The sequence below is a fragment of the Lactuca saligna genome, chromosome 1, assembly GCF_052625555.1.
Source record: "Lactuca saligna cultivar CGN05327 chromosome 1, ASM5262555v1, whole genome shotgun sequence".
Classification (NCBI taxonomy): Eukaryota; Viridiplantae; Streptophyta; class Magnoliopsida; order Asterales; family Asteraceae; genus Lactuca; species Lactuca saligna.
In genome coordinates this window covers 76,385,001-76,407,867 of record NC_136417.1, presented here as the reverse complement: position 1 = coordinate 76,407,867, position 22,867 = coordinate 76,385,001, and the positions used below count along the sequence as shown (strand labels likewise).

General features: G+C 33.5%; 1 pseudogene; it reads left to right on the top strand.

The window, feature by feature from the left end:
• The first annotated feature begins 281 nt into the window (after nt 1-281).
• LOC145008637 (F-box/FBD/LRR-repeat protein At1g13570-like) lies at nt 282-3,378 on the top strand (annotated as a pseudogene).
• Nucleotides 3,379-22,867: the final 19,489 nt, after the last annotated feature.

Genomic DNA, 22,867 nt, shown 5'->3' with positions numbered 1-22,867 from the left:
CGATAAAAAGACAATTGAAAACAGATCTTGTATGCGAAAGATATGGATAAAACTTAGTCCCTACTCTTCGAGCGCGGTGAACTCAATACAGTTTTGTAAATCTGAGATAGAATAAGAATTAGCCAACGAGATCTAAATAAAAGTTGTAGTACTCATAAATATCAACGCATGGATATAAAGAACGTCAATAATAGAGCTTGTATGTTAAAGATATGGACGAAACTTAGTCCCTACTCTTCGAGCGCGATAAATTCGATACAGTTTTGCAAATCGGAGATAAAATGAGAATTAGCTGCCGGGGTCTAAATGAAAGTTTTAGTACTCGTAAATACCAACGTTATGAACTTCCTTCTCATGTGTTTTATTGTCTAGAGTTGACAAAGTTAGAACTACATAATTGTTTCTACAAGCCACCAATTGAGTTTGAAGGATTTCTTAATCTTGAAGATCATTATCTTCAAAATGTTGATTTTGGGGCTAAGTTGTGTGGAAATCAAATCTGCTTGCCACAACTAAAGGAGTTGTCCATGTATTCATGCACAAATATATACAATTTCAACGTCAAGGCTACAAAACTACAAAGTTTGTTTGTCATTGCTTGTCTAGATGCCACGTTGCTCCCATTATTGCATAGTCAATGTCTTTCTCTCTTTGCTATAGACGATTTTGTTAGAGAGGAAAGGATGCATTTGGCCAAGGTGATAAGTAACTTGCCTGAAATTCAAGCTTTATTTATCGATGGTAATTCTCTTAAGGTATGATAAGAACTAAAAAGTTTAATGCTTACCATTTACTCTTCCTCAATAGAACTATCCAGTAATTGTTCCTAATGTAATTATCATGTTCTTTTAGGTAAGGCAAAGACTCACTTTCACTTCACAGTTTTTATGTGCAGAAAATGTTCCAAAGTGGCTTCCAGATCCGATTTGTAATTTAAAGCATTTTTCGTTTAGAAAAATTCAATTTGGTGATTGGATCAACTTGATGGTGTTCTTTGTTTGCTTCGGAACTCGCCAAATATAACACAACTCCTTGTGATGCACTTGGAGGTGGTAAAGTATATTTTTTTTTCTTAGAGTAAATTACAGAATGATCGTTTTGGTTTGGTCGAATTCTCAGTTTTGGTCCCTAGGTTTAAATTTGGATAGGATTCATCCCTGTGGTTTGTAAAAATTACACTGTAGGTCCTTGGTCCATATAAAGACCAAATTAACCTTTCTATCTTTTTATCTTTATATATATATATATATATATATATATATATATATATATATATATATATATATATATATATATATATATATATATAGGTATATTATTGTTTTTTTATTTTTATTTTAATAGAGTTAATATAGATTATTAATAAAATTATTTTTATTTTTTTAAATCAATTATCTAAAGTATATAAAATCGTATTATTATTATTATTATTATTATTATTATTATTATTATTATTTTATTTTTTTATTTATTTATCTTTGTTTTTGTGCTTTAAAAATCTTTTAATATATTTGATGTTTTATTTAAAAATATTTGTTAATGCTGTATTTTTTTGACGTTTTGTTCGTTTAAATTATATAATGATTTGCTTAACCTTTTTTTTCGAATAAACAAATTAATACAATAATCCGAACATGAACAAAAATTATCATTGATTTTGTTAAAACAACGAACACGAACAATGTTCTCGTTCGTTCATTTATGTTTGTGAACATTCTTTTATGATGTCTTCTTATATTCATTTATGTTCGTTCATTTAATTTATTTATATTCATTTACGTTAATTTTTTTTTATATTATATTATCATCTTATATGTTCATTTATGTTCATATACTTTCAATTGTGATTGTTTATCTTTGTTTGTTTATGTTCGTTTAGTATGTTCACGAACATAAACGAACGAACATAAACAAGATAATTTGTTAAATGAACGAACACGAAAAACAAAATCTCGTTTGTTAAAGAAAAAGAAAAAAGAAAGATAGGGTAATTTGGTCTTTTTATATGGATCAAGGACCTACAGTGCTATTTTCACAAACCACAAGGATGTAACCTATCAAATTTTAAATTTAGGAACCAAAACTTAGAATTCGACCAAACTACAATCACCATTTGTATAATTTATTGTTTTTCTTATATGAAACATGAGTTGGATGCTAAACTACGGTTGCATTTTATTTTATTGTATTTTATTCATTTATTCATTTATTGTATTTTCAGGGGCCTCAACTTGATGTGGGACCAGCTTCAAATCATTTGGAAGTCCCGGACTGCTTGGGCTATACATTGACTCAATTGCAAAGAGTCTTGATAAAATATTTAGAAGGATCATGACCTGAACTGCTTTTTATAAAGTTTCTTCTTGCTCACTCCCCTTCTCTTGAGACCTGTTACTGATGGGTTTTAGGTAAAACAAATAAACTAGAAAACAATTCCTAAGTTCACATGCAACCTACTTTGGATCTATGTTTTATCTATTGAACATACAACTTTGAATTGCAAAACAAGAACCCTAGAGGAGAGAGGCTATAATCGAAATCTGCAAACTAGGGTTTAGTAATTACATACCTTTCAATTGTTATAGTAAACAATTGATGATTCCCTTGATCTTTATCTTGATCTTCTTGAAAGCTTAGCACCACAAGTGTAATGCCTCTAATGGAATCACACCCAAACTAGCAAGAAGGAAATTAGAGGAGAGAGGGAAGAGGGAGTATGCAAAATTTCGGCCCTTAGGGTTTTTTCCAAAGAAAAGAGTGACCAAAACATGAACTAGGATGCTCCTTATATAGCTGAGGGATCTAGGGTTTAGGGGAAACCCTAGTTATCCTTTGCTTAGGGCCTAAGCAAACCCAAGGGCCTTATCCAAGCCCCTATGGACGAAATTACTAGGGTTTCCCATAAAGATTTCGTCCACCCTTATCCAAGGGGGTTCTAGAGCCTTCCACTCAACTATTAGATAATTGCAAACTAGTCCCTGCACCTTATAATTAATTCTTTTAACCCCAAAATTAATTCTAATTAATGTATGGCTAACAACTAATTAAACCAAATGATTTCTTATTAATATATTAATCTTTTAACATATTAATTCATTTATATTAATTTATTAATCTTATAATAAATTAATATCTCTCCTTTCATAATTTCCTTGTCCGGTTGCTAGGTTTGAGGGCAACCCAAAAGGACTGTGCTGCTATCAATTCAAGTACATACCAATTATAGTTATGGGCTTAGACACCTAATCCAACAGTTACATTATCCCACATGGAGCTTCTGAAGTTCAAATAAGACTTGACATTGCTATAGTTCTTATGTTGTTCCCTTGATCCTCACCTAAAGCAAAAATTATATACTTGAATGTTCATTACCCTTAAACTTTGTTCAAAAAAGTACTTTGTTAATATCGGAGAATAATTATCATTATCCTTCAAGTCCTATAACTAAGTTAACAAATTCATGTCAAACACCAATATCATCATTCCACTATTCAAGCCTCCTGCATAAAACACCATCAACACTTGTATCAGGTGTACCTCTTGTTGTTTAACATATATAGCCTCTACTGTCATTCAGATACAAACTATTTTTCATGTGGTTTTTGATAACCCGAAATTTTTATTCGTACAAACCCTAAAGTCAAGCACTTTAATTAAAAGTCAATTACATTTTTTGATAATTGTTAGCCAGTTTAAAGTCCGTTTGAGTGTTTTTAGTATTTTTTTTCTTCAAACGAACGAATGAAAGGAAGTACCTTCTCGGGTCTTGGAGTAGCAAACCCACACATATCACCCTAATAAAGAGTTAACGGCCAAACTTTTGGAGTTTGGGCACTAAACTCTCAAGTAGCCATGAACTCATGCCCTAGGCATGACTTTACTCCCGAATTCCTTCATTTCTCACTTCCACCCTCAAGAACTCTCCCCATTCTCTCTCAAGTAGCATCCCGTTCTTCAGCCGATCTTCCGAAAACATAAGTATTTCTCGACTTGATTTGCTGTTATAACCTAACATCTAGTTGTTATACATCATTTCATCCATTCATTATTGATTTTCACTTAGATTTTCAAGTGTTCTTCAAAACACCAAGAACACACACTAGTGTTCTTGGACTTTAAACACCCAATCAAGCTTCTATCTTGTAAGTACACTTGCCCTAGCTTCTTGTGTGCTTAATATGAACTTTTTTACACTTGAAATCTCCAAGAAACATAAGATCAAAGGAGTTTACGACCAAGGATGTTCTTGGGTCGTAAACCCTTCTAAGTGGGGTCGAATGGACCCTAGTCTCTTCCCAAGCCTTGGATGCTAGCCTTGATCCTTCCTAGAAGTGTTTAAGACCTTATACAACAATCAAAACATGTACCCATAAGAGTTTACGGCCGTAAACACATAAGGATATGTTCCTTAGTCCGTAAACTCTACAAAGTAGTAATATTGTGCCCCTAATGCTTTCCTAAGTCTTGGACTTGATCATTGGATGCTCAATCATGACTTATAAGACCTCAAAACACAAAATGGCACTTAGTACCATGATTTTACGACCTTAAACTCATGGGGAAATCATTATGGGCCGTAAACTCCATAAGAAGTGGTTCTTGGGCCATAAACTTCAATGTCATACCATACAACCCTTAGATGCAACCCTTTGGTACCTATAACACTTGAATCAAAGTGTTTCCATGTCCTAGGGTGTCTTAACTTGGTTAATTAGTTGTTAAATGACTAATTAGATACATATATGTTTTATTATATGTTAACTAGGATCATTGTGTGTGTTCAAGTCTTTACTTGACACCTAGCACCTTGTCCAACACTTCCGTATAAACCATTCACTAAAGGTGAGTTCATACCCCTTAATTAACCTAGCGTGTTGACATTATTTTATTTCTGTGCTATTCCAATTAAGTTAATTATGCATGTGAGTTCTTTGAGTTCTCATTTTGAATGCATAAAAGGCAAAGCACCTTAATCAATGAAAGGTACATTGATAGGAAAGGGTGAGTTGCTTAACTACTTGGAAGACGTGGTGGGCAGTTGTGCTACCATAAGGCAAGAAATCAAGATTAAGAAAGTTCGGTCCATATGAGTTTGAATTTGTCGTAAACCTTGGTTTTAACAAATTCACATGGATAGGAACACATACACCGTTTAAATCTAAGTGTCATAAGATTTCCTCCTTCATGAAAATGATTGTGAGAAAATGCTTTGACTAAGAAAGATTTTTTAGAAGATAGTGATTGTAAAGTTGCATTCTCGAATTCAATTATGGTTACGGTATCCCTTTCCATGATTTGAATTGTGAGGTTTGGCAATTAGTCTTAATAGTTTAGACACACATATGAACTATCTAAAGCAAAGGTGTATAAGCTTAAGAGGCCTTGATAAAAGATTATCAAAGCATTAAGTATTAGAAACATGGACTTAAGAAATTCAGTAGGTATTGTTTTCTGAAAGTTAAGATGTTTGTGAATACATGTCGAAGCTAGTGGGAGCATAAGTGTTATGTTTTATAGTAACCATCATGATAGTGGGAGCATAAAAGTTATGATTGTATGATTATTATGGTACGTATTGCAAGTTGGCAATATTAATTATAGAAAACAAGAGTTATACCTTGCAAAGTCGTAAGGGTTGTAAAGTTGTTTTGCTATAATTAAGGGAGAGAATATTATGCTTCATTTTAAATCTAAAGGCTTAGGTTGAGAAATGTTAATAAATTTAGTCAAAGGTACATAGTGTGTTCTTAAAATTTCGATTATGATTACGGAATTCCTTTTCACAATTCGAATTTTGAGAACATAGTAAATAAAACATTGTGCATCGTGTCCCATACGCATCGGGTATAGGATCGATTGCAAATGCTTTAATGTTTGACCATTCTAAAATTTTCCAAATGTCTAGCGCATTTAGAGGGAAAAGGGACTAGAATTGGTTTTGACTAAAATAATTAAACAACTATCAAAGGACAATCCAAAGTTCGACGAGGATTGGTTGCTTGTGAGTAGTTGGAAGCATGGTATTAATGGACCATATTGACTTTATGATGAATAGAAAAGATTCTATTAAGAAATGAGTTGTCATATGGAAAATATGGAAGCGTGTCCATATTAGGAAGTAAATATTGAAAATCTATGACTAGATTAGAAACTTTTATACAAAAGGATGTTCAAAGAAATGTACTTTGAGTGAGAGACATCATATCTAAGGAATTGTCTTGAAACGATCTCCGTTAGAGAACTTTGTAATATCATTGGCAATAGCCTTTGTGACTTTGGTGTAGTGAAATTACGAAAGAATCATTGCATAAAATGTTAGAATCTAGCATATTCTATAAGTGGCAAGAATTTGATATTCTTAAACTTATGAAAAACGAATTTGGAGTTGTGAAATGAGAATGATTGGAAATGTGTCCAATGTGATCTATTTCACAAAGTAAGAACCATAGGTAAACATTGTGTGCATGCTAGGAGCATGGGACAAGTGTAATAATTCAAGTAAGAAGTTGATTACCCGAAACAACAAATGATGAGTAATCGATATGGTGATAAATAAAAGGTGTTTTATTTATGCTCAAAGGGTTGAGGCCATATGTGATTAGTATTATTCTTGTGTTTCACTTTGCATGTTTTGACTTCCAGAATAATTGAGTTTATTAAGAATAATCGAATTATTCAAACGGGCCACAGTCGTTCATATGTTGGAAGTAGATATGAATGAAGACTGTCATGAATTGGTGTGTGGATTGTCTAAAAGAGTATTAGACATAAGAAAATGTTTGCTGCAACGTTCATGAGTGCTTATGAATATGAATTTGAGCATTGGATTAAACCCACGCTCACTTAGATCACTCCATGAATAGTATCACAAGTGATTGGTGAGACGATAACATCTTATATTCTTGAAACCGAGATGTGTGAGTTGTATCTTGCTAATCGGTTGCACATTGATAATATGTAAACGCACTAGTAACTTGGTATTATAAAACATATTGTTGTGTGTGATTTGGTTAGTGAGTGCAAGCAAGCATTGTATCAAAGTTTATCCGTTCCTTTTATCCAAAGAAGGATAAAAGAGATATCTTTTGGGCCCCTCGATGGTTTAGTGATGACAAACGTAAATGCTCGGCCGGGCTAGGGCTAATTTGATTTGTTCAATTAGTCAGTCGTCATAAATCGGGAATCGAGATATAGTACAAAGAGAATGATTAGAAATCATATCTCATACGATATCTAGAATGGAGGAATATATGATCCCTTATCTAAGGACACGCGTATCTGATAGGATCAGAGTTGGCAGTGGCTTTGGAAAGCTATGATTGCAGATCAGGATCTGAAGTCATACGCAGAATAGTTATTAGACTTATCCAAGTGGGAGACTATTGGATTAGTGTCTAAGTCCATAACTATTTTGGTATGTACTTGACCCGATGGTGCATGGTCCTTTTGGGTTGCCTTCACCAAAGCAACTTGATTGGAGAAATAAATAGAGAGAGAGATTATTATGATTTATTAATATGTTATAAGAATAATATATTAAAGGAGAAATCATATTTATTTAATTAATATTGGTCAATAATTAATTAGGAATTAATTTTGTGATCAAGTGTAATTAATTAAACTAGAGGGGCTGATTTGTAATTATGTGATAGTTACAAAATAAGGTAAGGATTATCTTAAATATAGGGTGAACGAATTTAAGGTGATAAGGCCTTAGAATTCGACTATGATAAGGATTCAAGGATTATCTTATGGGTTGCTTTGTGGATAAGCAACTAGATAAGGATAATGACTGAAACCCTATCTCTACACCTATATAAAGACCCCGAGGCTTATGAATTCGTGTATCCCTTCCCAAGAAGTCCTAAGGACGAATTCTAACCTCTCTCCTCTCTCTTTATACCTTCTCCATTTGCTCTTGGTGTTTGTAAGCCATTAGAGGAGTGACACTTGTGACTCTAAGCATTCCAAAGTCAATTCAAGGAGATTTGGGATTGTTATTGCTACATAACAATCAAGGTAACATTATAAACTCATTCTTATGTTAATATGATTACTTGAATGCTAGAATTAGGGTTTATAGTCTTGGATTCAAAGCATGTACAATAGAGAAACCTAGATCCAAGCATTAGGGTTTGTATGAGCACATAGGATGTCTTATGACCAAAACCCATCATTTACGTGATGAATCAGTCTAGGGAGGCCAGATCTATAGATTGTGGAAGCAGATATGACCTTAGAAGCAAGTTGGAGTGGTTGCATGGCATGGACTCGCCGAGTCTGATGAACAGACTCGGCGAGTAGTTTGAAGATTGCCTTGAGTTCACTCAGTCAGTGGTCCAATCGAGTCATAGGTTGACTCAGTGAGTCAGGGTGAGTTAGAGAGGGTCGACAGGTGGACTGAGTCGAACTGGGACTCGCCGAGTTGTTCTTAAGACTCGGCGAGTTGAGTCGGGGTGGCCCCGCGATTCTTCCAGGTGTTGTTGAAAACGTCTAGACTCGTCGAGTCGCTATAGAGCACTCGCCGAGTCCGGTCAAAGTTGACCATTGACCGTTGACCGTTGACCGGAGTTGACCTGTGTTGACTTCTTAGGGATAGTCAACCTTAGAGTTATAAAGTGTTAATCAGAGACATACGATGTTATAGGAGGATTAGAGCTCGGAGGATCGAGCACGAGGGATTTCCAGGATTCGTGAGATACCGAGATACGCAAGGTGAGTCTTCTCATTATACTTTACCTTGAGTAGGTAACCAGAGTTATGTGATTGAGTATTTGTATGCTATGTATGGCATGTGTTGTACTGCATTATTTCTATGTGATTTATATGGTGTATGTTTATCAGAGTTAGAACCTGAGGGTTCACAGAGTTTGGGTGCACGGACCCACAGAGTTATAGCCTCGAGTGGCTAAGATGTGTTACATGTGGTATTTTGGGGAACTCACTAAGCTTTGTGCTTACAGTGTTTGATGTTATTGTTTCAGGTACTAGTAACGACCGCGGGAAGGCACCGGCTTGATCCGTACACACACATGGAGTTTATACATTTGTGATCTTGGGATTTTGTATTGACTTCAGTTGGATAATTAATATGGTTGTTTTATGAATATTAATTGAATTATGTTTTATGAAAATTTGAAAAATTTGTTTTGAAATTCACGGTGTTACACTTATGACCAAAACCCATCAAAGAATGGGGTTTTTGGACTTGCTGAGATTTAGGGGAGTGTTCATCTGGATTTCAAGAGTTTTGCGGTCATTGGGATTGGCTAGTGATGGAACACTAGTATTAGTAAGCGCAGGTCATCAGTGGTTCAAATTATAAGGAGGTAAGATGGGTTCAGAATGCATCAAATTTTGTGGGTTCAAAGATCTTCAACGAATCTAAGTGGGGGAGAATCATTCATATTTCCGGAAGCTGAATCAGGTGTAAAACTAGGATGAGTTTCACATCCTAGTCAAATAGGAAGATGACTCAAGTGGTTGTCTGAATTGAAGATTGTGTAACTTGGAAGTTCAGGAAACTTCCAACAGCTAGTTGATGTCTTCTTTATGATGGATAGTAGGCATACAGATGGATGCAATTTGAGGTTGTGTTAGAGCCTATATGCTTGTTCTTGTCAAATTAAGGCTTTAGGGTTCGAAGCATGACCCGAACATCTGATTGGGGTATATTTAGATGTGTGTTCAACTCAGGATGAGCATGGATGCATTGGTAGGTGGTATAGAAGTGTTGTAAGACTACGGGGTGGCTGAAGTATTCACTAGATAGGCAGGTGGTATAGGAGTCTTATAAGATTGTGTGGTGGCCCGTAGCATTCACTAGTTCTTGAGTAGTTGTGAGAGCATGGAAAATCTATGATTTGGCTTGTAGATTTCTTCAGATAGGATTAGACCAGGGTAGGTCAGGTTGTGAGACTATGGGAAGGCCACAACATTCATGAAATTAAAGAAGTGGTGGGTCGTATAGTGCCAGCTGTGATATAAGACTAGAGTTGGTCATGTAGCATTCACTTTTAGCATTGGATTTAGTGACATCAGGTTGATGGTTGGTTATGATCGGTTGGATCAGAAAGGTTGTTGAAGCCATAGTGGCGAGGTAGCTAAGACAATTCTTATGAAATGAGGCCTTTGTTCAGAAGTTGCATCGTGCGACTGTGTATGACTATTTGACTCAACAACTAAGTGGAATCTAGTGAATTAGTTATCCGGAAGGTATGTTGGGACTAGGGAGGTCTCGAATTCTTTTGGAAAGCAACTAGGGGGCATCAAGATGATCCCGAGATGGTACCAATGATTCGGGATTCGTGTGTGGAGTCTCTTGTTATTGGGTGAATATGCTAAGTCGCTTTCAGCTTGGATTAAATGATGTCAGAGTAATTGATTCAAACCTACTGCACAGCTCTCGTTTGGGTCTAACCGTTGTTGGGATGAGACTTCTACTTGAAGGATTATCTAATCCTTTTGTCTTGTAAAAGCTTTCCACGGTAATGAATGGTTAGTGATTTTGTTCCCAGTAAAAGAAACAAGATAATCAAGGGCTGGAAGTGTTTTGATTAGTTTCGAATGCAAGTGGAATGGAATTAGTGGTAGTTTAATATGGGTGGTGTGTCGGGGAGTCAGACTAGTTCAAGATCTCAGACTCTGGGGAGAGTAGAAGTGGTTATTTATGTAGGGGATTGATTTAAGTTGAGAAAGGATTTGTTCTTCGTAAGGATTTGGGAGCTCTGCTAAGGTTGTGTTTGGTTGCCTTTGGGAAGCCCGTTGGATGCCTAGGGTTGTGGTTATATTCCTCAGTCTTTCTGGCGTGCCTAGAATGGTAAGGAATGATTTCGAGGACGAAATCTAATTTAAGTGGGGGAGAGTTGTAACACTTGATTCATTGTACTTTTTAGTTTAGACACTTGAGGGGTGTATGTTTTTTCGGATCCGGTCCCTAAGGGGCAGGATTGTCAACTTTGGGAAAGCTCGAGTATGTTGGGCGTACTCCTTGGACGCCGGTCTTACTAGTGCAGATTGGTCGTGGAGCTCATCTACGTACATTGGGCGTATGTGGAGTACGCTTAGCATACGTGAGTACTTTTAAAACCCTAGTTTTAGGGCTTTTACCCTATATAAACCATAAGATAGCCTCTTTTGGCCTTGTTTAACCAGCCTCCATACCCTTGCAAACCCTAATTCGTTCCTTAGCCTTTATGTGGTGCTTTTGAGCTCTTGTGAAGCTTTTGGTGGGTGCTATTCATATTGAAGTGGTAGAAGAAGAAGCTTGAAGACCCATTATTTGAAGGAGAACCTTGAGATCCAGGTTTAGCACCTTCATTTCATGGACTTTAAGGTATAAAGTTCAAATCTTTTTATCTCATTTCATAGATCTATTCCTTGTATTTTTTTGGTCATTTTAGGTCCCTTTGGTTGGTGATTGTCAGCTAAGGTCGTTTTTGGAGCTTACCCTTGTAGATCTTGTTATATTAAGGGTTTCTTAAGCATAAAGGTGCAAAGTTTATGGTGTTTTTGGATCTCATGCATGTGTTAAGTCATTTATTAAGCTTATTTGAGCTCTAAATACCCATTAAGCCATGCATGCATGTAAATTTGGCAACTTTATGTGATAAACCACCATAAGGAAGTCAGATATGAGTTTGGGTTGAAGTCTTAATTGATTAAGAGCTGAATATGGGAAGCTGGCCAAGTTTGTGGAGTATGTTGGGTGTACAAACAGGTATGTTGCACATACAATCCCTATAGCGAGTACACTAAGTGTACGAGCTGAGTACGCCCCGCGTACTCATCAGATTGCACTTCGGTTTATTTGGACTCTCGGTTTATGGGCCATGTTGGACTTTGGTTGTCTTGGGCCTTGTTGGCCCATCAGAATTCTTTTGTTGCATTGCTGAGATTTTATTGGACTCTCTTGGGTGAAGGCCCATGAAAGGGATTAGGCCCAATTTGGAAATTTGGGCCATTTTGGGTTTTGGGTGATTATTTTGGAATTTGGGCTTTTTGGACGATTGGATTGGGCCTTGGCCTTGAGCCAAGTTCATGAAAGGGAAAAAAAGTGTTTTACTCTAATTTGGGCTCTTAGTGTGATTCGGGATCCAATTATTAACTGGATATTATTTTATGATTGATAGCACGCGGATTTTAGCGGATCTGTAGCCAGAGAATTATCTGTGGGTTTCAATTATCTGAGGTAAGTCTCCTCATTGTACTATGGGTCAAAGGCACCAATATTATTCATTGGCTTATGCATTATTAGAAGAACAAGGGGTGGCCCTTGGCATGGTATGAAAGACCTGGAGGTGGTTCCTGGCACATCTGTATCCAAGATCACGGTTCGGACCCTAGCAGTTAAGTAGATTGTTAGTTGTAGATTGTATGCTTCTTGTCTTCATGATTCTTGCATGGAAGACCATGAGGTGGCTCTTGGAACTTGTCTAACACCAAGGGTTTTGGCCCCAGTGTAGCAAGGAAATACCATGATATGGCTCATGGCATAATGGCACGACTATGGTTGGCACATAGCATTCTGTATTGTATGTATGGTATGCGATATTTTGGGGAAATTCACTAAGCTTTGTGCTTACAGTGTATTGTTTATGGTTTCAGGTACTTCCGGTTCAAAAGGGAAGGGTCCGGCTTGATCGCAACGCATACACCCATGTTTTTCCACAACTTTGTAATTTTGGGATTTTACTCTGATAACTGTTTTATTATGAAATACTTTGAAATGTTTGAGTAAAAGATAAATGAGTCTTTTGGATGTATTAAAAATGAAATTTTTACCTTGAAATTTTGGGATGTTACATGGTATAATGTAACTATATATGTATATGTACAAGTGTGTAATATATATTTTCAAAAACGATTCAGTATTTAGTTATTTTCTCTAAAATGTTATTTGAATCAACCTCAATTAGCCATCAAGGACAAAGTGAACTTAATGGACAAAATAATTACATGTCTTCATTAACCATCAAGGACGAAGTGAACCTAATGGAAAAAATAAGGTAGAGGTTGTCCCATAATCCATCATGTATGACACTATTTAGAAGTTCATGTTTTGGGTCGTGGTTGGATCTTTGAAGTACGCATGGGTACCCGTTATTTATCCATGCAATACTTATTTTAATGATCCATTGTGACCATAACGATGGTGTGTTGTGTTTTGAAGTTGGAAAATATGTGTTGTATTTTAGACATGATGAGCTTTTGTCTTATCTTTTGATTATAGCTTTAGAGTGTTACATTGGTGATGAGAATCTTAATAGCGATTCAAGACTCACTACTTTCTTGCTAAACCCCATTATGATATGTTGTATATTAATAATTTACTTTGTTGTTTACTATAAAGGTCTTACAAAATATTCGGCGAGGATGTTGTTTCTCTGCCTCTTATTGCATTTTGGATCATGTGTTTATGGAATAACAAGGTAATTTATGGGTCAAACACTAGAACCTTTTTGGTTCTTGAAGATTTAGAAGCATATAATTGGTATTATGTATATGGAAATATACATACCTTTAGATGTGTTTTTCAATTTCTAGGATGGAAGATACGAACGATAAATCAAATAGCATGGGTAAGAAAACAAGAGTCAAACATGTGAATATAGAAGATAATGACAACCCTAAAAGTTCATTAGTATAAATTTGGTCCCGAAGTTTCGGTCTAAACAAGTCTTGTTGTGATGCAAGGAAGTACTAATTGTCAATAACAATAGTGTAAATGAAGAAATTACACATCCTAAAAGTCTTCTAAAATGTCCAAGCTCATTAAACTTCTATATATCTTATGAATGACATAATCTGAATACATGTCATAAAATGTTAAGCTTGGAAAGCCTACAAAGTATTCCCCAAGTTAACTCTTTAAGGGATTTGGATAATAGAAGTCATCAAAACCTAAAGTTAATCCTCCAAGAATAGTTTCAGAGCATTAAAAGGTTTGAATCCAACATAGATGTGAAAGAAGCATTTCCAAAAGTATTGCCAAAATATCTTCAACAATTTCACGATATCAAATCAACATAATCAAAAGGTGTAATGCATATTCTTTTAACTCCCAAGACAAAGTCCAAATTCCAAAAACATACTGATCATTGATGGCTAAATTTTCAGATCCATATAAGGATAACACAAAGCACACCATACACTTCATATTTGTATGTGTTCATGTGAATATCACACTTCTTATCACATCCAAAGCCAAGTACTAATGAGCCATCACCATAGAACCACACAAGATGTTTCAAGTATCTTTTGCAACCCCAAAAAAGGGTAATATCTTAAACCAACAAAGGGATTATCTTGAGTCCAATATATGCACAAATAATGATTAAAATCAAGTTCAAAATATCGAAACTATTCCTATTTTTTCAAAACTAATTCAAAATAAATTTCATGAATGCACAAAATATGTATACTATTTGAATACAATAATCCTAAATATACACCTTTCATCCCAAATGGGGCCTAAATCCCCAACTTTTGGTTGAGGGGCAACTCTCTATTAACTCTTTTATATTTCCTATACACAAGCATGATATATATATATATATATATATATATATATATATATATATATATATATATATATATATATATATATATATATATATATATATAATTAATACTCGAAATTTTCCATTAACACTTTTATATTTCTATACACAAAATTTACAACATTTACACGAAACATTTAGAAACCATTTAATGAAAATATATTTCTTAATATACCAAAAAAGTTATATTCAGATGTAATACATTAATGATTGACGATTTTCAATCTCAATTTTTTTTTTCATTTTTTCTACTGCAAAATAACATTAAAATTATATATATTTCCATTAATTACTCATTGTACCTTGTGACAGAATCAATTTGAAAACCTTATGATAGCTTATTTGATCTGGTTCCTTTTATGGAACTGTAAGTACATTCATTAATATATTATGTTTTTTCCATGTTGCATTTTTGCGTAATGTAAGTACATCATTGATATCATGAATATGATAAACATAACTATAAAATTGGAGTTTTTTCATTTTCTTTTTGCAATAAATGCCCTAAGAAACGTCAATTTGGTTAATTTCATCCTACAAAGGTAGTGGCATATAGTGTTTTTTTCCCTAAAACTATGCTATAGCATGTATCAATTCAACAAAGCCATTTTAATGCTTTTTTTTCAAACAAAAGTAATATTTGATTCTTGAAGATAGGCATGCGATTACATTATTTGTCTTGGCATGCGATTACATTATTTGTCCAGTGATGAACAAAGAGCCATTTATCAAAAAGGGAAAACTACAATAAAGTCCCTACATATTGACCTCATAATCGATTTAGTTCTTATATATTTTTTTTATTCAATTAAGTCTCAAATACCGGTAATCGTATTCAATTTAACCCTTTGACCCGGTCAACAGGTCATCCAACTTTCAAAAATTACATTTTTCGCCCAGATTTTATAATTTATTACAAATTTGGTTTAAAATTTACACTTTTGGCCCAGATTTTATTTTTTTTTACAAATTTGGTCCAAAATTTACCCTTTTTGCCCAAAATTTAGAACTTTATTATGAGTTCATCCTAAATTTAGTTTTTTACAACTTTTTTTTCTTTAAATTTTGTTTCTAATATGTTTTTTCTTTTTTAACTCATATTTATACAAAAAAAAAAAAGAAAAAAAAAACATATTTTCAAATAAAAATCTTATTTTTTCTATATAAAAACCTTTTTTAAGAAGTTTTTTGTATATAAAATATCTAGTTATAAAAGTAGGTTTGGATTATTTGTGTGATATCTCTTAAAAAATCAACTAAGAAATTAAAAGTAAGCATAAATTATAAAAAGGAGTTTGGATTATTTGTTCTTTAATCACAAAGTTTAAACTTGTTACATTATATATATGAAAGTTTAAAATATATATAATATAATAATACTATATTTTATTCGTAAGAATTTTTTAAAGAAAAAAGTTAAAATCATAACTTCGATATATTTTTTTATAACTTTTTAATAAATATATTATCTAAATAAAGCATATCCATTCATGATACGTGTCCGATCTAGATTGTGATTTTTTATTGCCAATCAACCTCTTCTTACTTAGATTATTTATAATCTTGTATTTCCTATATTTTTTTAATGTCTGTTATACGGAATACCGGTTGCAATTTATTATCGATAAACATGTTTTTAGGGGAGTGAGAAATGAGCAAAAATACAATAGCAACATAAATATATAAAATATTATAACTATCAATAACACAATAGAATACTTCAACTAAAGTTCTAAAGAATTTACAAATGAGTTTGGTTAAATAAAATTACTCAAACACCTAAACATGCTTGAGTTGAGCTTCACAAGGAAAGTATTACAACCTATTCAAAAACATGATGTCAAATTTTTTTAATAAAATGGTTTTTTTTCTATGAACTACAATTAAGAACTAACATTATTTTTCTTATAAATGTGATTAAAGAACAAAAATAATATTAAAATGAGTGTAACTAGTTTTTGACAAACTATAACTTTATAGTATAATTTAGGGTTACTTTTAATTTCTTAATTGATTTTTTAAGAGAAATCACACAAATAATCCAAACCTATTTTTTTAAGTGGAAATTTCATATACAAAAACTTTTATAAAAAAGTTTTTATATTGAAAAAATAAGATTTTTATGTGAAAATATGTTTTTTTTTTGTATAAATATGAGTTTATAAAGAAAAAACATATTAGAAATAAATTTTTGAGAAAAAAAGTTGTAAAAAACTAAAGTTAGGACGAATTCATAATAAAATTCTAAAATTTGGACAAAAAGGGTAAATTTTGGAGCAAATTTGTAAAAAATATTATAATCTGGACCAAATTTGTAATAAATTTTGAAATCTGGGCCAAAAATATAATTTTTGAAAGTCGGATGACCTGTTGACTGGGTCAAAGGGTTAAATTGAATACGATTACCGGTATTTGGGATTTAATTGAATAAAAAAAAATATAAGGATTAAATCGATTATGAGACCAATATGTATGGACTTTATTGCAGTTTTTCCTATCAAAAATCACATAACCATCGATAGAATGTTAGATTTATCGTCTTCTCAACTACCCAAAAATGTAAAAAGAACCACTTATTAGCAATTTTCAATGTATTACAACCTTCCTTGTATGTACTACGTCTCACATTGTGTGATCCGTGTAGACCGGTTCTGCTTTTGGGTAGACCCGTATGAACTATGTCACCTCCTTAAGCAATTTCAATCCTCTGATCAGCATCACAGGCTCCACTTGCCTTGATGGTCACTCTCTCAAGAGCAAGCAAACAACCCAGCAAAAGCTTTATATATGAGAAGAGAGGGTCTTGATCCTTATACATAAAACATCGCCACATTTTGCAAATGATTGAGCATGTAATCCAAGCGGCTGGTGGCTTCAAAAGATTTGAAGCTGATCTCTCAGACTTGTGAAAAATAAAATTATAAGATAGTTAGCATCCAAAAGCCAAACAATGCAAAACAAATAAAAAGACTTGCATTGTGAAATTTTTACCACCTGCAAAAGGATTGTAGACTCTGTAGTTTTTAAGAGTTGCAAGCTCAAGAAGGACAAAAAAAGGGGGTTGTGAAACTGATTCAAATTTCCAAGAATATGCAACAATGAAAAACGTTGCAACTTGTAAGGTGCTAAAATTGTGTGGAAGCCATGATGGAACTACAACCAAAAACTGAGGAGGTCAAGGTGAGATTCTAAGTTAACTAAAACACACATCACCATTTTAGGACAACCGAGTATCAAATGTTTGATTATGGGCATGTTGCTCAACACCTTGCCCAAATCAGTTCTCCCAAACATAAATGCCAATCTCACATCATGACAGGTTTTGACTAGGAAGACTTGCAGCATTGCTTCCCCGATATTAAAATTCCGGACATACGTGCACATATGACAGATTCTTCAACTCTAGCAACCTGACTTCCACATAAGTTCACACCAAAGTCTACGATCTTTAAACATAGTTCCTCAATCATCACGAATCCTTCAAAACCTCACGGGGCTTAAGAAAACAGTTATCCAAACTCAACTTTTTAAGTTCATTGTAGGTGAATACATGGTATGAGAGCTCGTAAATCGAGTTTGAGTTTGAAAAAACTAGTTTGCTAACACCTTTTCCTAAGCTGACGGGATAGATATTTGGTATTTGTAGGTGGAAACAGAGATCCGACCCTCATGAAGGTTCAAGACTTGGTTTTTTTTGTCATCATCCAGCTGATGATCCTTCACGAAGGACCAATCTCCATTTTCACCCTACAATACCACATGTATATTTACACCTTTCAGTAACTCAAGCAATGGATGTTGATATTGTCAAGAAAAGGTATAAAGGAGCTTCTTATTACAAACTGGAATCAAATTTACAAGCTCCCCACCTATTTGTTTTCTTGACAAGAGATTAAAAAGTTGAGTCTAGATAATTAATTACATAAACAGCCCTTTAGTTTCAAGGGTTCATGATGGTTGAGGAAATTTATGTTAAGAATGTAGAATTTTGTGCTACATTAAGTGAAAGTCCAGTCAGCTTGCTGGAGCTGAAGAATCTAAAATTGGAAATGTGCAGGAATTTCCGGAACTCTGACACAGAGAAACCAAAGCTACAAGTCTTGCTACTCCTAAAATAAGTCAAAAGAGCCGATTTGGGCAGGATGCTGAGCAACCTGCCAAAAATCAAACAATTAATAGTCGATGACAACTTTCTTCATGTAATAAACTTTTTTTTATCTATTCCTAAAATAGTTCTGTGTTTTTTTTTGGCTAATGTAGAAACTCTCCTCACAGTTTATGGTTGTAGTTCCGACATGGGATTTACACAATGTTAATATCTTATCGCGTCTTTCATTGCTGCAGATTATGCTTAAACATCTCAATCAGGTTCTCAACGTCTTATTTGTTATTTGCAACTACACAAACTAGCAGACTCTACGTGTGATCATCTTAGAGGAGGTAAAAAGTGAGGAGATGCTAGATGTTTATTTGTTTTGCTTTTCTTCGTCTATGGATGCTACACATCTTCATCTTTTTTCTTGAAGATCTTGAAGTCGACATGGAACCAGTGTCACATCTCTTGAAAGCTGTTGGATGTTTGAACCACACACTCAAATGTTTGCAAAATGTGGTGATATTTTCTGTACGTATAAATATCAAGAATAGTCATGTTATTCATTAAGCTTTTGTTGTGTCGTTCGCCTTCTCTCCAGAGTATCACCATTAAGGTAAGTGCAGCCTGTGATGCTCAACTGAGGCTTGATATATCTAAAGAGGTTAAGCATAAAACATTTTGAGATACTGTGAAGGAAGGTTGTAACATATTCACAATAAAACTAAGTATCAGTGGTTATGTGATTTGCTACTAATCGACTCTAAAAATTGTGTGGATATTTCAAAATGCAATGCTAAGATAGCAGGAAATGAAACTAGGATATTACAATAAACAAATATACCAAAGTATGTTGCTTGATCTGGAATCTAAAACTACGATTAAGACACTTTCATTTACTTGTTTATTTGTTAGATAAACCAAAATTTCAAACTTTTTTCTTATTAAGGCGTTGGACTTTGAATGATAGCGTTCTTTGTATTTGCATAATATTGCTATAAATGCGTAGATATTTTGAATGCAATGGTAAGATAGTATAATATGATACTAGGAAGCTATAATAAACAAATCTACAAATATACGTTGTTATTTCTTGTATCTAAAACTAAGAGTAAAACTCTTTTAAATATGTTTATTAAGCATCTTACTTTGATTCGGTAAGTTGCATACCAAAATTTTCGAATATTTTCTTATTAAAGCATTGTACTTCGACTGATATCATTCTACTCTGAAAAATCTAATCAGTGAAAATTACTCTCTATTTGGATGATATTACAATAATCATGTAGATCTTTGAAAATGAATTGCTAACATAGCAGAAAATGAAACTAAGATCCAGGAATAAAGAAATATACAAAAATATGTTTCTATTTCTTGCATCTAAACATAAGAGTAAGACTCTTTCATTTATGTATTGATTATAGCATCTTGATTTCATTTGTTTATGTTACTGAACAAAATTTTCAAAATTTTTCCTATATTGTACTTTGAATGCAGCATTCTACTCTGAAATATAATCGATTTGTATTTGAAGGGAGACTTCCTACATGATCTTGCAAGGTTTTCTTTCAAAACGAAATTTAACTATATTTGTTATTAAATATACACATAAACAACTAAAACATATAATCTGAAATAGGCTTCTAAAGTTTTTTATTTTTTGTTCTTTTTTTTTCCCCATTAATTGTTGCATATATAAAGTGTTGTTTTAATCAATGATGTTTGAAAATCAAGGCCAACTATGGGAATTGGAAGGAAAAAGGAAATGGATTCAAATTGGAAAACTTATTATAGTATCCGACTTTCATTTCTTTCTATTACAAAATTGTACTTTTTTTTCTTAATAAGCATTGTACTTTTTAGAAATCTACACCAGTTATTGTATCATACTTTTAACTTTTTTTTATTATATAATTATACAATTAATAAATCTAACCAGTTATAGCAGTTAAAATAGTTTGGTATTTGGATGACATTGTTGTAATTGGGTACATTTTTCAAATTAAAATGTTATATAAGAAGATATGAATTGATATGGTAAAAAAAAATCAACGAAAGCACATTGCTACTTCTTAAATTCACTTATGAAACTTTAATAATACTTTACCATTTCTTTTTTGAACAAAGTACAAAGTCATCATGAGCAATATGCCCGATACACCTATGACATCGTACCTTTGGATCCAAAGGTATGATGTCTTATGGATTTAATGAAACCCCCTAATAAAAGCAACAAGTAAATACCCAAAGATTACTTTATTCACTAATATGAAAAAACAGAAAATTCTCTCTATTATATGATTAAAAAGAATTACACAATTAAAGAAGATCAATCGATCCTTGAAGAAACTGTAAGTAAATTAGTAGGTGATACTAATTGAGAAAGAGAAATTCCAAACATAACTGAACATATGATATCTTTATTTACATACGAGCAAAGGAGTAAAACTCTGATGAATTTCATTACGTTTTCAAAACTATCACACATAATAATACATATAATTCAAGACAAATCTGAAACTGTATCTCGTCTTGTGTTCCAAACTCTAGGAGCGTATAAAGATGAAAGACCAAAATCGAAAGATGGAAGAAACACCAGAAGAAAAATTATAAAAAGATTGAAGGAAATAAGTAAAAAGATTAAACGAAATCACCAATCTAAAAGTAAACAGATACAAATAAATCTACAAACTAAATAAATAATTAACTAATAGTGGTAATTGCTAAATAAGATGTGATGGTGATAGCGGGACTGATATTTATTGAAGCTGTTTACCTCTTCACTCTACTTATCTGAGCGATGTGGGATAAACAATTGTGGGATGATATGCACTTACGCATCCCACATTGGATGTAGTTACTAGTAATGAGATATAATGAATAAAAATTTGACTCCCCATTATATCTTTGGCCGCATTTTCTCTTTCTCCTATTAAATTATTAGAGTAATCAATGAAATTGGGGTTATTTAGTAAACTGATGGTATATTGGGTTTTTATATTTTGATCTAATCTTTCTTTTCACGGAATTAACAAATGACCTCGTGGTATGTTTAAATAACTCCAAAAATTGTGATAGTAAGACAAAAGTTCCAACAGGTCCCCCACATGCAAAAGTTCATTCTCATCGCATTTTCATTCGAAAAGAAAGAGTGAAGATCATCCAATTTTTTGTGCATGTGGATCATCGGATGACAAAGATACTCCCCTAGCAAGTAACTAATCGATATCCTTGAGTATATTTAATAATCATAATTGTTGCACGAACATTCTTGCGAGTATGTTTACCACTTTAAGTTATTTTGTCTTGTTATAAGAATACAATACCATTAAATTGAAGTATTATTAACTGAACTCTCATCAACACGAACTGCAAACACTCCCACCGATTCATGAATTGTTCGCGAGGAACTTTGGTCTTACTCTCACAATTGTATATGTATATCTACAAGTAAGTTATATATATATATATATATATATATATATATATATATATATATATATATATATATATATATAGAGAGAGAGAGAGAGAGAGAGAGAGAGCAATGATCATCTGAGAACTCATATTTTCCCGAAAACCTGAGAACTAAAAGTGGACTGTTAGATTAAAAAAGTTAAGGGTCAAGATCTTTGATGGCAATTTTGTAAATAAATAGAAAGAAATCAAGGAAGGTTATCTTAATAAAATAAGATAAGGGCATTTAAGGGAACAATTAATTAGCTCTCCAAATAAATCGTGATTACTCTTTGTATCGCTCGTTCCCTTCTCCGATTCTTCACCGACTCCATCGACCACCTCCCTCTTCGTCGACCCCTCCCTCCTCCCTCTAACAACCACCCAACCTATGTCAACAACCAACGCCTTCATTGAAGATTTTCCGATGATTGATAGATTTAACATCGTGGTGGTTGCGGCATTCTTCCCTCTCGAAGTTTATTGCCCTAATAAATCAGCCAGAGGTCTGATCGCTCCGAACCTCCCGATTCTCCTTCGCCTTTGAGCTTCCGGATGTGATCACTCCACCGCATTCATTGCCGTTTCCTGTCTTCAATTGATTGTGTCTAGAAGTCGACTTGGAGTGATCAGAAGTTCAGAAAGAACAGATCCAACAATGGATAAACCTAAAGTCGATCTCCCGAGTTTCTCTTCGATCGAACGTAATGCATCAATTTCTGAAATGGTACAATCGTTCACATTCATATTCATGTTA